Raw genomic sequence first — 17244 nt, 5'->3', positions numbered from 1 at the left:
TGGGGGTGTCGGTTCTATATCCGGCGTATCTTGTTGTAGGGGTCCTAAGCTAGGCGTCTTGGAGCGATGGTAACATGGATACAGAGTTTTACCCAGGTTCGAGCTCTCTCGAAGAGATAATACCCTACATCATGCTTTTCATTGTATTGATATGGGTGTAGCACAGAGTACATGTATCTACCACAGATTGTTCTAATGAATATCAGATTGTCTGTTGACTAGCTTGGCCTCGGTTTATATAACACACCAGAGGCCTAGGGTTTAGAAGAGTCTTTGTCTTGGGCGCCAAGTCTTGTAGAATATCCCTTGTATGCGGCATGGGTTGCCCGAACTGGCCCAATAGTGAACCGCCATGGGGGTCCTCGGCCCGACCCACTGATCGGGAGACGACGTGGTGAGTACCTCCTAGTCCAAGACACCGTCAGTAGCCCATTGAACCGGTCTTCAAGTTGGGGACGCTCCTCGGTTCTTCCGAACTGTTCTTCATCTTCGATCGTCGGTCTTGAAAACTGGTTCAACAAATATTCCCATCTTCGATCTTGAGGATTGCCGAGCTAAATCCGAAGAGTTCACATGTCGGGCATCCGAGGAGCTCTTTAAGTCTTCGGCCTTTATCAATGCCTTATTATTTTCACGCCAGACCTCGGGTTTGAAATTGTTCCCGTGTGGCGGTGTCCTCTTGCGTCCGAGCTCCAACGCCGGACTTCATCCAAGCTCCAACGCCGGACTATATGCGAGCTCCAATGTCGGACAGTATTCGAGGTGTCATAGATCACCTTGGTTCAAAAAAGTTGAAGGAATTCAGCCGAGCTTAATGCCGGAAATGCCCTCTATGGAGCCAGCCACTTGTATCTGAGCTTTTATGCCAGACTGCATCCGAGGTGGTGCACTACCTCGGGCGTGGGTTGATTTTTTGCGAATTTAATTCCGATTTCTGCAATTTATTCTCTGCCAAGTTGTATAGCCAGTAGCCCTCAAGGTGCGTGTCGGCCTAAAACCCTAGATGCACATTAGAGGAGATAGTGATCGACGGACGAGCCCTTGAGAGAGGGTTTTGAGAAGTCGTCGTAATATATTAGCTTGATGTCGGATAAGTCCCAGATGGTACCTAATGTTGTCCAAAGACGCGTTTGCGCATAGCTCGGGCAAGCCGAACACTGAGCCTTTGAATTTTGTGCATTAAATAGGCAATGCAGTAGCCCCCGAGACATTGGTCGGGTGGCAACACCAGATTAGGGGATTGATGTGCCCCTTTAATATTAGTAAATGATAAGCCCGAAGCCCAGTAGCCCTTGAGCCTTAATGTGGGAACGGGTGGCCGAATTAAGGATCGATATCCGGAGTAAAATCACAAATTATGTGTAATGATTCTATGTATCCAAGTACTCTACATCATTAATGCTCGGATCCATACTATACAAAACTTTATTGAACGATCATCGGCTTCAACCTCCTCGGCCAGTAGCCGGGGAGTGTTTGTCACTTTATAAAGCCGTTAAAAGGGCAAAGATTTATGACAAACAAGGTAATCCGGCCATACGGTTTTATAAACAAAGGTATGCTGAGAGAATGTTATATAACTATTTAACGTAAGAAACATCTTCCAATGAAAATAGTCCCGCTATCGGTTCCTTTCTTTGGGTTGTCATGCCGACCATGATCATGAAACCTCACCTTCTATCAATGCAGGAGGAAAATATTGAGGATTTAGTGTGGGGAAAGTTCCCAAACTCTATGGTCTTAATGAACCGAAATTTTCACTTCCATCGTTGCCGACCAATTATATTCTTAAGATAGCTATCTTTCGGCTTCACCCAGTCTGAGGTACTAATCTGGATGACCCGATGGTAACAATCACAGAGGTGCTCCCTTTACCCCCTAGCCGAACAATCAGGAACGTAGGGTTAAACACAGGAGCCAGCAACCCAGCTTGGCCAAAATCTTAAGTCAAATTTGATGCATATTTATGGCTTTATAATGATGATTATGGAAGGCAGCGCTTGTATAATGAATACAAATGCTGATGATATGTTTATTTTGACTCCGTTACGACTGTTTATTAGTTGAAAGTGGCCCATCGTCGGTTTCCACCCCCTTGTAGATGCTACACAGGGTGTTTCCACAATAACAAAATAACCCTTAGTCGACGTCTCGGTGCCGAAGGTGGTTGTGTTAGCGGAAACGAGGCAATCAGATATGCGGGCCTTATAACTTTCACTTAGTCATAAGAGCTTAAAGTTGGGAGGCCAGTTACTAGCCCCTGGTTAGTGTTCGGCGATAGTCGAGGTCAAGCCGTAAACACTTCGGCCAATGTTATGAATGGCCCGTCATTTAACACGGGGTGACCTCTATCGATCTTATAGCTTAACACAGTCATCGGATCGCTAACCAGTTTGCGCTTATTGTGACAGTCAGTTTTTGGCTTTGTCCACTGAGGCGCTTAACCATGCGAGATGGAAGCAGAATCGCAGTGGTTCTCCCTTCGCACACCTAGCCGAACAAAGCGAAACATAGGAGGCAAGCACAAGAGCCGGGCAACCCAACTATTGACCGAAGACACAATTCGAAATCGATGCATATAAAGCAGTATCCGAGAATGTGTTGCCGAGGAGTCCATGGAATACCTTGGCTTTTGGTGGGTTCGGCGCTAGCCGCTTCCCCTCTTTGATATTGCCGAAGCTTTAAAGGTGTCCGGCGTTGTACTGCGAGACTTATACTGGAGACACACAAATAGGTTAAAAATACCCTAAGCTTGGAGAACTAAAAAACTTCAGTAAAAGCTTTACGTCCGAACTAAATCAAGGTTTTGTGCCAATCCGAACTTGGTCTTAAAAAATTTGTGCTTCTGTCGTGCATTAACATGACACATCTGATCTCAAGACTTCAAGAGGGTCAGCCTAGGCTGCAACCTCCTATCCCGAAAGCAGGGTACTTCTCGTTAGGCCAGTTTAGCGAACTAAAGTCGAGCGGCTTTGAGAGAGAAACTAGGCTCCCCGGCTATTGATCACACACTCGCGTCAAAAAAGAATTGCAACGACTAAGAAGAAAACACTTATTATAAAATGGCTCATGCAAATTTAAGAGCCCCTAGTTAACATGGGAAAAAAGAAGTGTTTTTTAAAAAAACAAGTTTTTAACAGACAACTTTTTTGCTTAATACAAATATAATGGTTGGGTTGAACCGAACAAAAATTAAACATTTTTAAAAAAATAAGCATGAAAGCGACTTAGCTGGTTAATGTGCTCGGTGTAGAAGACGCGATCGAGCCTACGGCCGGACTAGGTCCAAGCCCCCGAGCTGGCCCTAAGGTGGACGGGCGAAGAGTCAGCGCTCCGAAGTGGCAACACAACGTCGTTGATGTGGCGAGGTGGAGCCCCCAGCCCTGCTAACATGACGAAGTGGGTCAGCGTATCAAGCATCGATCTAATGTTGGCACGAGCAGTGCACCGAAGTGACAACACAATTCGGTCGATGAAAGTGGGATGACAACGTCGGCACGCCAAGGTGACCATATATCGCAGTCAAAATCGATTTTCTGCACAAACAAAACAGTGCAAGCAAGAAACAACAATAATTGAAAGAAAGAAAATATAATGCATAATCAATACATGCAAAGCAAATAATCAGGTAAGTTTGGCCCGGGCGCTGAGGTCGGTTCGAAGGAGTGGCAACGCGAATATGTTGATGTAGGTCGGCATGCGTGGGGCGAAAACATCAGCCTGACATCAACAGAACTCATCGCGAGGAGGTGTCGATCGGGCGGTGGCTGTCGGACGCGTAAGATAGCTTGTTGCATCAATCCGATCTTGATGAATGTGCAGCAACTAGTAGTGCTAATTGCATCAGGGAAGCACATGAAAGAGAGACCATTAGTGAAAAGTGTAGACGGCCTTCAAACTTAATTAAATAATAAAAAGAAATATCAAATCTCGCTGTGACTGAGCTGAGCCGAACTGTCGTCGGTCTCACATGCATGTTGTGTATGGTACTGTGTCATCTCCTCGGCTAAGCCGAACTATCGCCAGTCTCACATGCATGTTGTGGTGCAGTCGAAGCTGATTACACTTAATTAATTTTTAAGTGAAGTAAATAATTAAAGGAAAAAAGGGCTGGTCGTCGAGATCGTCTTGGCCGAGCGAATATGTCGACGCAGGTCGCTGTTCCTGGAACGATGGCGTCAACGCGATGTGGTGTTCGTCAGACCATGATTGCCGTGCCATACCTCTCGGCTCGCCTAGGAACGGTGGCAACAAGCAGAAAATCTGCACGCACAAAACAATGCGAGCCAACAGAAAAATATCCCGGAGGAAATATTAGTTATTTAGAAGAACCAGTTAATGAAACAGCCACACCTGATGGTTTGCTTGATAGTAGTCATGGCAACCAAAGCAAAAACTAGTGCTTGCTGCCCACGTGAAGTCAAAACCGATCTGACCTTTTGTACAGGTTGCTACAGGAACATGTGGCTGACCAAAGGTCCTTTACGTGGAGATGTGATGATTGGTTGAGGTTATCCCATCGGAGCTTGGAGGTGCGTGAGGCCATCCCTTGCATGCGCCCACCTCGAGCAGCGGCCGATCTGGTGCGTGCACCACGCCTAGCCGATCTGCCCGAACAGTACGAGTTGATTGCCAGATATGATGCGGCCGCCGCCGACGAATATCGTGACAATTTGTCCGCGATCACAATTACTAGACCGGCAGGGGCGGAGCCAGAAAATTTAGCCATTGGGTTCACTGGTTGACTAGTCAAAATTTGGTTTGAACCAAGTCTAATTTTACAACATATCACAACAAGATTATAGCACTCAAAGAAATCATAATGAATAGGAATATGATATTACTTATCACAAATAGGTGCTGCATTAAAATTGAAGATGAATGACATGCCGATTTGATGAAATAACAAAATCAATTGAGTAATTCCACCTCTTAGCTTCAGGTACAACTTCTGATCTTCCTAAATTTTTTGAAGAAAACAATGAGTTAGTCCTTCAAAAAAGGCTTTCACCTCGCTTTATTTATAAAGCAACAAATAACAAGTTAGGGTGAAAAGCTTAAAATAGAAGTACCATCATGCGAAAGAATCATGTAAAGTTACTCACATTGGCATCCTTTTTGATCTTTCATTCAAACACGTCATCATTACTAATGGTAGAAGACATGTCTTTCTCCACATAGCAAATTAAACAATTACTCATGAACAGATCACTAATTTTATTACCCAACTTTTTCTTGAGAACATCCATAGCTGAAAAGCATATGCATCTCTCCGTAGATGTTGTGACAACGGGCAATATCAACACTAGCTTTAGATTTGATAGACACCAAAGAAAAAAAATAACGTGCTTATTTGTCTACACCAATAACTTTAGACTCACAAATTCTCTTTGGATCACTTGAATCATAAGGCAATTAATCTAAATTAATTTCTCTCTGAATGGTAGACTTTGGGAGACTACTTTGCAGCAACAGTTGATACATTTTACGTCTAACGGACCTCTACGAGCCCGCATGAAATTGTCGTTCCATCGCCTAGATCAACCAAAGTCCATGGAAAAAACAACTAGAAAACTAGGGTAAAAAAAAATCCGCACTAGATAAGATAGAGCGTGCAAAAGAAGGGGGAGATGTGGCGATGTGATTAGTATCTCGAATTTGAACTGCAGTTATGTGCTTTGCCGCTGTCGATCTGCAATTGTATGCTTGCCGCCGCCGTTTGAGGAGGCAGGGACCAAGCGACGGCGAACATAAGACACGGCGAAACGAGCAGAGGGAGGCGACTTGGGGAAGGGAAGAGGCTGGGAGTGCGGGCTTTTGGTGGCCGCGCTACAGGGAGGCCGGTATCCTGTGCGTCTGCTTGGGCTTGGGGATTCGGAACCCGTCAATTTGTGGCAGTGCTGTGGCAGGCCTAGTGAAGAGAATACGGTCCGTGATACGTCTATCTGCCGCACAAGCGTATTCTGTTCCACCCATTTCTTTTACCTGTTTGCACGCCTAGAAAAGACGACGTGTCCTGCACCAGAAAGGCTGGCCCATGTCCGTGACCTTATCCCTAACTCGTGAACAAGCCGTCGCCGCACACCTGCATTGCCCCTCCGTCTCTCTCTCTCTCTCTCTCTCAAATCCGACGGCGGCACTGGTTTCTCTCCGGCGAGCATCTCCCTGGCCCCTTGGCCCTACCCACGTACCCGGTGGTCGTGGGCAATTCGTCTCCACATGCCGGCTCTGTCGTTGGGTCTCTTTTCCCCCAACCTTGATGGCGCCAGGGTTTGTTCTCCGGCGAGATGTGCTCCTTTGGTGTTGAGGTGCCACGGGTGCCTCTTCTTATGGCCCGGCGGTCATGGCCGTGTTTAGATCCGCGTCCTATTCTTTGGATTTGAGTTCATTGCCTCACCACCAACTTTTCTGCAGGATCCATGTTTGGGACGTCAGAGCCGATTCCTGATCTATTCCCCGTGGAGTCGCGGGATTTCATGAGCATTGCCGATACCCAGCTGGGTCGCGGCAGCAAGGGCACACATCTGTGCGGGGACGCCTGCTTAGGTTTGCTCAGAAGCCACCAGCGGCTGGACCATTAGGTAATTACGGATCTAAAAATCTCTCATGTACCATTTTAAGTCGTTTGATTTCCCGGATAATGGTAGATGCGCCTGTTTGAGATACAAAATTCTTGGCCAGAACGAACCATCACATCTAGTTTCAGTGTGAAGAAAGCTACTGTTGTTGTGTATAGATTGATTTTCAGTATGGAAATCCTGTGGTGAGAGCTGGAGATTTTTGTTTTGGTTGGTATTTCAGTTATGGGATTTGTCAACACCCGGCATCATTATTATTTGTGTCGGATTTTTAGTTGCTGCAGGTGATTTTGGGATCTGTATTCAATCTGGAAAAATCGATGGGCATCTCATATTTCTCCATTAAATCAGCCATGCTATACTTGACAATTACTGAAATATTAGGCCCTGCTGTGCAATTGTTTTTTTTTTTCGTATCATGTTTTTTGATGCAAATTGGTTAAATGACACTGATTCTGCCGTTTAGTGCCAACATTGAGAAAAAGTAGGATGCATTACGTGTTATGGTTTTGAAACAATTATATTCTTTTCTATTTTTCTATTATAAATATGCTATGATGTTCGTTTTGCGAAGAAAATGTCGTATGATGTTTACTGAACTGTCAAAGCATATTATAAATGGGCAAACAAATATATGTTACCACTGATTCATCTTCTTCCTCCCAATCCATCAGCGGCTGTCCCCCATGGATGAGTTTGCCGAAGCGCGGCAAGGTGGACCATACATGTAATGAAGGGCCCCAAATCTTCCAGTCGGATGGAGTCAGGGGCTTCTCTTAGTATCATCGAAGCTGAAATTTGCAACGTGCTGAGCTTGGAAGCGGTGGGCAAAGTGGTGGATTCCCCCCTGAAGCCGGTGTGTTCCAAGTTTGCGCTGAAGCTACCAGTGGATGGACCATGTATTTTTGTCAAATTCTTAACGATGTCTCTGTAGTTCTTCGTGATTTACTACAACAATGGCTCCTATACTATTTAGTCGCTGAAAATTCCATTGTTATCAAGAGCTTCCTTTTATTCTTAGTAATTCATACAGCACAGTTCTGTCTATTGAAGCTGTCCTATTGACAACTGTTGCTGTTTCATATGATACTCTCTTAACAGTAGGAACCTGATTCATGTATGATTTTGAAATGGTTAATCCTTTTCTGGTCTGCACATTTGTTGTAATTTTATGGAGCCAACTCTGTTGTAGGTTTCATCTTATAATCCAAACTAATAATTATGATCTCGTTGAAACATGTTTGGTGATTAGTACACTTCAAAAATCTTGAAAAGAGTATTTATGCTATTATTGCTGACCACAATTTCTTTTACTTTTTGATAATCATGATTGAAAGAGCCTGAGTTATTTTTGTATTACATTTTGTTCTCTAGTGCGCAAGCTGCTTGTTTCATTGTTGAGTAGATGACATTGGCTTGATAGAAACCACATTAATGTAAATATTTTGATATTCACCATTTGCTTTACTTTGTTGGCAGCACGAATGATGCAATAATTGAAGATATGAAGAAGGCTTACATGGACGCGCAAGAGATCAAGGAGAAGAACAAATAAGCTTTATGCAATGGATAATTTGCAAGGCAAGGTTCTCCATGCCTGTATGTACGTTGCTGCTTTTGGAATTTGGCAGTTGCTTACTGGTAATGTTTCATGATTGATGCTGAATTCCTAGATGCATTTTGTAAACATTTCGATTTGTCCAGGGGCATGCCTATATGTACTAGATGTTTACTTGTTTTCACTTATCTGCAGAAGTGGTATGTTTCCTGTGAGATTAAATTAACTAGGTCCTAATTATGTATTATGTGAAATGGTATATTTTAATGGAGGTGTATTTTCTGGTTACCATACCGTGGTACTTGTCCTGATGGAACGAATTACCTACTTCATTGTTATTGGGCGTGCGATTATGTTAATGCTGACTATAATTACTTCATCTCTCTAGCGGTGCTCTAACAAAATTTAGTCTTTGGAGTAGTCACGTGAATGCTCAATGTCCTCCAGTGGCCAGGGTGACAGACTGACATCACGTGAGCTTGGTCAGTTGGGCAGCACATGCTGGTATGGGGCATTGGGTGATCACCACCATAGAACAACTGTTGGACATGTACTACAAGTTAGATTCTGTCCCTATCGCTAGCCCGGAATACACGCGCTGGAAAGGCTCTACGGTGGGGCAGCATGTGTGAATACAGAGCCAGCTCGGATCCCAAGCACGGACGGGCGGCCTGGATTCCGGCCTGCCTGATGCTCGGCCTCCATTCACATTTTCCGAGAGGCCGGCTGCTACCGTCATATCATTGATAAGTAACGAACAGGCCTCAGCACGACCGCACGAGAGACAATTTGTACGTGGGCTTATAGGCCTTTTTAATGGTTCATTCACGTGGGCTTTGCAGCTTGATGGGTCAGGTTTAATTTTCTGTTGGGTTCATGCCGAATAAGTCGTACATACATGCACGTAGCTGGCAAATTTTGTTGGGTTCAACTGAACCCAATGGCAGTACGTTGGCTCCGCCCCTGTAGACCGGCAACGCGCCTTGGCTCAAGGGTGCCGGTCCAAACTTTTTGGTCAAGCAAGGAATGCTTAGTCGATAGTAATCCAGGTTTATTATGTGTATTCATATATGATAACAATACAATAGATGTCCTAATAGATGTCCTAACAGTGCCTCTGCTGGGTGTGGTCATATCTTACACAAACCGACCCAAAAAAAATTAGACACCTATAGTGCCTTCGTTTTGATGGGACGTTAACCAAAAGAGGTATAGCAATCAAAGATGTAGTAGATGTCCTAACATCTGGTATTACTCAAAAGAGTTGAAGATGATAGATAGTTATAGCAGTAATGGTCCAATACATCAATGCTTATTACATGTCTCCAGTGCATTTGTTCAATGCTTATTACATGTCGCTGGTGCATTTGGTCAAAAATATAACATGAGATACCTAAAGCATGGAGATACCAAAAGCAGGCCATAATAGTGGTAGGCCCAGATAACTTACTTACACTGCCTTTATAGTTTATATGGCATAGTAATAAACTACAGTTGACTATTAGATCGATAGTTTTGTCCAACGGCCTTGTAATCCAATTTGCTTCGTGTTGCAATGTATGGATCTGCTGCAGTGTAGAGAAAATTCACCGGCTGACATCACCAAAAGGAGGAGCTCAGATGGGCGTTGGAATTTCTCAGAGTCACTATGGAAGTCTTGGCGCACTCTGAGCAATGTGTCACTCGCTTTTTACTCTGCAAGTACGTCCACACCCCTCCTCCCTAAGGAGCTGCAAAAAGGGAACCACCATACCCGTGTGCATGTATAAATAATTGTAATTTTTTTTCAAGATAATGTCACATACACAATAAATTTCTCCCTTCCTATGCATATCCTCATCTTAGATAGGATCATAGCTTTCAGTAGCGCATAACACAAGGTAACAACCAATGTAAATAAAGTGCCTTCTCAAAATTTTAAGATTAAAGAGTAACTGAATTTAGATATCCTATTGTGGATAATAAAAGATTTGACAAAAATACCAAAGGTTTGCCGGTCCTTCAATGTTTTTAGGTTTTTAATAGACTTCAAATATAGATATAGAAACAAAGATTTGACTGGATGCTACTATAGAAATGACCCGATGAAGAGATGGTAAAAGCTCCAGGTTAATAAAATCAAGAAAATGCTTCATCTTAATTACTTTGTTCATTAGACTTGACTGCAAAGTGTACATGCTAGAGCAAATTTTCTTGATAATCCTTGTATAGCAATAGTGGCTTAGCACACCACTAAACTATTGTTTTAGAGAGTAATTACTCATGTTGAGAACCTATCTGTGAGCTAATATGAGAACAAAGAACATGGGATAGCTACTAATACTCCTGATCACCAAGATCTGTACCTGCAAAACACATTAGGCAGCACACACACAAAATAGTGTCGGAATGTGAGAAAATGATCAAAAGAAGAACGACACATAACCAAGATGACACTAATTCAAATTAACCGTCATACTTGGACGAAAAGCATACAGGTGTGGATAGTAATCTGACATTGAAAAATTTCATAGCAATTAAGCAGGTAAAGAATATGGGAAACCAAACATAATCTTTACTTGTGTTCTCTATAAAAATGGCTAAAAAACCATAGCAATTAGGCATAGCAATTAACAATGAGGGATACACTAATGAGGGAACTCTAAAAATGGATAAATCACCTCACATAATCTTTACTTGTGTTTTCTGTAAAAAAACAATCTGTACTTATTAGTTAAAGGCCTTCACAATATAGACCATTTCTTGTTGAGCTCCTATCCCTTCCCATCTACATTGATGATAGCAGAAATATTCTAAATTAGCAAAAAAAAACTAATAACTTTTTTGTCTAGAAGGACAGAAAGGATTGATAGCACAAATATTTTAAACCGACAAATTCAACTCCTTATATAATGCCCAGACCTGAGCTAGAGTCTAAAATGAATATATATTCATAAAAGGGTTACTATCATCTACGCTGTATATATTCATCTACACTATCAAGGAATGTACATCAAGGATATTCTAATTTACATGGAATATTATAAAACATAGAAGTCATAAAAAATTATAGCAAGAACACAATCTGCAATTACACATCAAGATGGTAGAGCTTGCAATAAACTCCCAAATGCATGGTCTATGGAAGAAGATTAAACGCCACAAGGTTTACATCATGAAGTTACAAGAACTAATGATCAGGGACAAATGGCATGCATTTAAAATAAATAATTTTGATTTCCACTATTGTCTCGATAGAATTTGAGCAAATCATAGCACAAGAATTTTAAAAGCAAGATGAACTGATCAATCAACGGAACAGGACATACCTTGTTTACCATTGGCGCCATGGACCCAAAAGCTTGTAAGCCTGTCGCCCGAGTAGCGGAGAAAAGCTACCTCCATGTGAGTGAATCCATCACGCGTCGAGACACCACGCCGTCATGCAAAGAAGACGACAACGCTGCATCAAATCGATATATACACATCAGATCATCAAGATGGGTGTGATGGCGAAAGAAGAGAAAAGAAAGGAGCCCACTACCAACACATTACACCAGCAAGAATACATGAAAGCTATAAAAGAGTGAGTAGAATACAAAGAATGTAGGATAACATACATTCTTTCTTCTTGCAAGAACTTTTCACTTTGGCAGCACGCTCTTCGGCTGCCTTCTACTCTTCTTCGGTTCCAAAAAGGTCAACATTGTTGTCATCGTCATTATCAGCTGCAGGAACCTGCAATATACAGGATTCATGATGTTATACTTGTGATAATGAAATATAAAAAAACATAAATGCCCAATAACAACCAGGCACATGAATTAGTTCAGTAGTTGGCACACTTATGCAACAAAATTATAAGGTTATGGTTGTAACCTCGGAAGTGGGCCATGCGCTCAAAAGCACCAATTGGAAGAAAGCATATACATCTCAATGGAACGTAATCAGTAAGCTTATTTTTGGTGCTGACAGTGACATGTGTTTGTTCAACCATGACCTTTAATTGATGGTATTTCTTTGTGAAACCTTGATAGCAAAGAATAAAATTGTGTGACTAATGTACCCCAACCCCTATTGGAATAGTCCTTCTATCCAAGGGAATATGATGGCTACAGTACAATGCTTATCAGATGCATCCCAGCTATTTTGTTCCAAGCATGTCACTGGGTGCATCCAGATGAAGAAGCCACCAGCTTCAATAGTTCAACAAAGCACGACCATATCCAACATTAGCACTACCGTTTTATTATAAGGAGCTAGGTTGACTGTCTCCAAAACTTTGCAATGGAAACAACCAGAAGGTACAAACAAACACCGACTACTAAAGAAATACTTGGATCATGTGTGTGTCGGCAAACATGTCTTATTATCTGTTTTCTACATAGTAATCACAGACAAAATAATATTATTGAAACAAACTTAATGAAGTAATTCGGCTGCAAAATAAATATTTGTAGCCCAATAATTAAGCTACATGATCTAAAAAGGAAATATTTAATCCAAATAAAGCTTGTAACTACATGATAACATATTTGAAGAAATTTTAGAAGGTTACCTTCTCTGCCCATGAATCCATGTGTTGCAGGCCTTCGCAATGTAGTAATATGAATCATACATAACCACATAGGCCAATCAGCACCCTCCTCTCTGGCTACATGTTATATTTCAACTTTGCAAGCATCAACGTATTGCCAATATTCAGTTCAGGTACAAGGGCTTCTATAACTGGATTTCCATCAACCATCCAGGATGTAAGTCTGCAACAATAGACACAAAAAATTAGAAAGAATTGCCCAAAGAGAAATATTTTGTGCTTCCCATTGAAAAAAAATACATGAATCTTGTTTCTTCCTTAAAAATAAACACGCAGCAATTGCCATCTTTCGGTAAAACACATGCACGATGCCTCATGTTATTTCATAGCTTTGAGTACATATCCCTAAAACGTGCAGCAACAATATTCATATTTAGCTCAATCCTCATGAGCTCAAAATGCAAGGCTACTGGTTAAAATGTATAGTGCAGATGCAGGAGCTAAAGAATTAACTACTGATGTTGTGATCTCATGGCAAAGTAACTGATCTATGGATTGATTGGGAGAGAGAGAGAGAGAGAGAGAGAGCTTCTAGCCTGCCGTCTCCCAGCAGTAGCTAAAAGAAACACATTTGTAGATCCTAGTACAAATCTTTGGGATTTCTGGTTTTTAAATAAGTTCACAACTCAAAAAAAAACTTGGAACTGGACAATCCATGGCAAAAGCAGAAGAAAATAAAGCATTCATCAAATTATGGACAAAATAAAACTAAGAAGAACAAAAATAAATCTTAACATATCCCAAGTCGGCCCGCAACCTCATAAGCCAAGCATCGGCATGAAAGTAACAGATGGAACAAAATATTTGATATTTCTAACAAAGGGCATATAGTGCACAAAACAAATATGTTGACTTCTTGAAAGCAAATGAGCCAAATTCATGCTTTAGTAGCAAAGCAGCACTACAGAGTACAGACTAAATATCAGGGAACAAACAACTGGTGTAGAAAAGAGTCATTAACAACTTGAAAGCACTTAATTACACTACTCATTTATTCACATTCACATATGCAGATGAGAAAAGTTCAAATGAAACATTATTGGCAGCATTCTCCAAAAAGGCGAAGAAATGAATCGATCTCAATAGCATCGGTCACCTAATTAAGATAACATGTATATTTTTATCCAGTTATACACGCGTGTGAATAGAAATCTAGTCCATTATGGAAACTTGGAAAGTACAGGTTCATCATATGCCACCAATTTATTTTTTGCATCCACAACAGTTCAAAAACTTTTCATGCAACAATGGAAGTAAACAACCTTAAAATGTTAATCTTAGCAGGACAAACAACATGCAAATGAGCCCATGGCTTGCATGAGGACATCACTGAACTGACAGCGTTCTTGACAAATTAGAACTGATGATAATTTATTGATAAAATAGGGGTTCTCAATTGTCATACACCAGTAAAAGCTACATTCTGTTGCAGATTTACATAGAAAGCCATGAGAACTTCCATTCTAGTGCACACAAGCATCGAGCTTCAAATATCTCACCAATAATTATATACATTCCTTGATTGAATACAAAAAGGGGAGAGCAGAAATCTGCACTTAATCAAGAGAATGAGGCTACCAAGCATGCATTTTCAAGTAGTAAACCATGATGCACACAACACATGATCAATAACAATCAGTGACAGTACATAATAGCAGCCAAGGATCAAAGCACCTATGTCGTACTTCACGAAGCATAACAAAAGGTAGTATTCCCCACAAATATATATAGGAAGTGATCAAAATGCATAGCTTCTTATAAGAAAAGACAAATGGACATTAAATAAGTCTGAATGTACGATGGCGGGTAAGCTCGGGTTACCAGGGTTATCGATAAAAGGCGCTTTCCATTTGCCCTTGTAGTTTGGATTCTTAATTTTCTAAACACATAAAAACTCTGATGTCAAAACTTGAAATGCACATTGATGCTTGTCTAGAACGATTAGATATCTAATCTACTGTCATGGTTATACCTTTTGTGTCCATGGTCCCTTGCAATCCATGTTTGGAATGGTCGGAGCTGTCCATTCGCCATATTCCTCCTCATCCCAGTTCTCATGCCGCCATAGGTATTAAACGATGTGGAAGTACAGATACTGGAGGCAACAAAATTGTTCGAAGAATGGGTGAATAGGCACCTTTGCTACATCAGGATAAATAATTTCCTTGGGAATGTCATCATAACCCTACCAGGTACAATCAATGTGAGAAAAGAAATCATAACACTAAATCTAATGTTGGTGCTCCTAGAGGTACAATGACCATCTTAATTTAATTTAGAGCTTTGTGAAACAATAATAGATAATGCAGAATCTGACGTCCACTCTGACTTTGCTCTGTTTTATGACATCAAGGCTCATACTAAAAATAAGATGATCATCATCATATAGATTTTCTAGCAGAAAAATGTAAGGCTACCTCTGGCTTCTTGTCCTCAGGGCCAGTAATGTACTCCTGGTTATCCCAGTCCTATAGCTGCAAGCATCAGCACACATCACACTATCACGTCAGTCAAAAAACAGAACAACCATAGATATTGAGAACAGTAATAGAACAGTAATATATGAACATCACCTTCTTGGCTTTAGGATCCCTCTTCTTCGCAGGGGCATCCCGTGGTCCACGGTGTTCGGCAACCACGACGACATGCCCTTCAAGTGACCCCACGAGTGGTCTCTCCTGCCGGCATGTCGCCGGTCCACTGCCCACCTGCACTTGTGTCAACATTTTGTTCAGGTAAAACGAACAGGTCAAATCCCTTTGAATTCGGCATTGGTCCAGTGTGCAGCTTCTGACGGACGCCGCGAATTGAGCGGTCGACTGCCGAGCTCAACCATAGAGTTGTTGGATTTGAAGCACTTAGCTTGGATCCATCAGTGAGAAAACACACGTACGTACAAGTGCAAAGCTAGGCAAGCTGCTTGATTGATTTTACTTTTATATCCAACATACAAACAAACATCCCTCCTCCATGGAACCTAGCTAGACCACTAATTCCAAAGAAGCCAGCACCAAAAATTCCCGTCTTTGGAATCTACCTAGACCACTGATCCAAAAAATCAAAAGAAGAATGATACAAAAGCCCTCTTCCTTGCAACCTACCTAGACCACTGATTCCAAACAAGCCAGCTAATTGAATTCTCTTCATTCGTTAATGTCTGTGCTTACACAGAAGGCATGGCTAGCAATTTTATGTAGCTCGAAGGGTAGTCATCAACAATTACACAAGTTCGATGCTTGCCTTCTTTATTCTGCCTGACATATCATGCATTCACCAAGACAACAAATAAACCACAAAGAAGTTTGTCTGGTTGTACCTTCCATTACAAAGGGGTCCTCGGAACCATAGCTCGCGTGGCAGACCCGGAGGCGGAGCATCTCCTATTCCAGGATCAATAATCTTCGCCTCGGTGCCCAGTGAAAGACACTCAACTGATCCAATTCATCGACTTTCTTCTACTCCAATGGGCAGAAACCAGTTGTAGTCTCTGTCCATATCTTTTTCGCAAGTGCAAGTTAACTCATCAGTAGCTACAATGAAGTACAAAATTGTTACTCCCCAAATTTTCTAATTTTATTTTTAGTACCAAACATAACCGTAGGGCGCAATGGAATCATTGGAACAATACAGGTGGTAATCATTGGAACAATACATGTGGTTTCATAGAGAATGGTCATTGGCGAGGACTGTACAAACTGAGCCCGCCTAGGATACAAAAACAAGCATGATTATGAAGTAAATGACGGAACCATATGAATTCTTCACCCGATAAAACATCTTGCCCCAACACCACCAAAAGAAGGACACAATATTACCTCACCGTTTGATCTCAAAACATCTTGCCCCAAAGCCACCAAGCTGGCCCGTTGATCCATTATTAATCCCTCCATATCAACCTATAATTCAGTTCAGCCTCTCAAAGTCAGCATCATGCATTATACATCTACTTTACCTAGGATGTATGTGCAGGAACAAGCTCTCGATAAGAAATACGGCGCATTGCTATCCTCGACACCTTGTGTAGAAGAATAAATGTGGCAATACTCATGACATCCCCATTTGTTGTTGTGCATATTAACCGGGGCAACACATGAGGTACAGGCTAGCACCCAAACTCGCAATTGCACAAAGCATATATCGGTCATCGCCATCACAAGAAGGGGATGCGGATCAGATTCATACCTCCCTTGCCGACGTGTTGGAGTGCTGCAGCTCCTGCCCTGCCTGCGACGCATACGGTCGCCATGGCCGCGAGCTAGGGTTCCGGGCGTGAGGAGGGAGGGAGGGACGGATGGCAGCTCGGTCGCCATGGCAGCGCTCAGTGGAGGTTGGAAGGGGAGCAAAAGAGGAGATGAGAGGAGGGAGGGGAAGGAGGAGGCGGCGGTGGCAGAGGACGATGGATGGTCGGTGCGCGTCTCGGCTAGGTGGGCTGGAGTCGAGGAAGAGGAGGGGGTCGTCGGCGGCGTGGCTGGGGTTGCGGGGTAGGAGGAGGTCGTCGGCGGATCGATCCTGGCGGGGAGAAGGGGAAGGCG

At 42.3% G+C, this 17244-nt stretch overlaps 2 long non-coding RNA genes across 11 annotated transcripts; one reads left to right on the top strand and one right to left on the bottom strand.

The window, feature by feature from the left end:
• The first annotated feature begins 6026 nt into the window (after positions 1 to 6026).
• On the top strand, positions 6027 to 7733 carry LOC119362266. The gene is made up of 3 exons (XR_005173251.1): positions 6027 to 6308; positions 6415 to 6581; positions 7253 to 7733. It is a non-coding gene; the product is annotated as an uncharacterized LOC119362266 (long non-coding RNA).
• A 1667-nt stretch (positions 7734 to 9400) lies between these two features.
• Positions 9401 to 17238, bottom strand: LOC119362264. 10 transcript variants are annotated; one of them, XR_005173245.1, is made up of 11 exons: positions 16895 to 17238; positions 16528 to 16608; positions 16365 to 16417; positions 16029 to 16242; positions 15286 to 15420; positions 15130 to 15186; positions 14685 to 14807; positions 14534 to 14591; positions 12674 to 12875; positions 11736 to 11853; positions 9401 to 11578 (listed from the first exon to the last, which is right to left on the bottom strand). It is a non-coding gene; the product is annotated as an uncharacterized LOC119362264 (long non-coding RNA). The 10 variants fall into 10 exon arrangements; XR_005173248.1 differs by lacking the exon at positions 16365 to 16417 and having other exon boundaries at positions 9401 to 9866; positions 10797 to 11578; XR_005173243.1 differs by lacking the exon at positions 16365 to 16417 and having other exon boundaries at positions 9401 to 10903; positions 11445 to 11578.
• Positions 17239 to 17244: the final 6 nt, after the last annotated feature.

This window comes from Triticum dicoccoides, chromosome 2B, assembly GCF_002162155.2.
Source record: "Triticum dicoccoides isolate Atlit2015 ecotype Zavitan chromosome 2B, WEW_v2.0, whole genome shotgun sequence".
NCBI classification, from domain to species: Eukaryota; Viridiplantae; Streptophyta; class Magnoliopsida; order Poales; family Poaceae; genus Triticum; species Triticum dicoccoides.
Note: the sequence above shows the minus strand (reverse complement) of the source record. Positions and strands in the feature narration are given on the sequence as shown.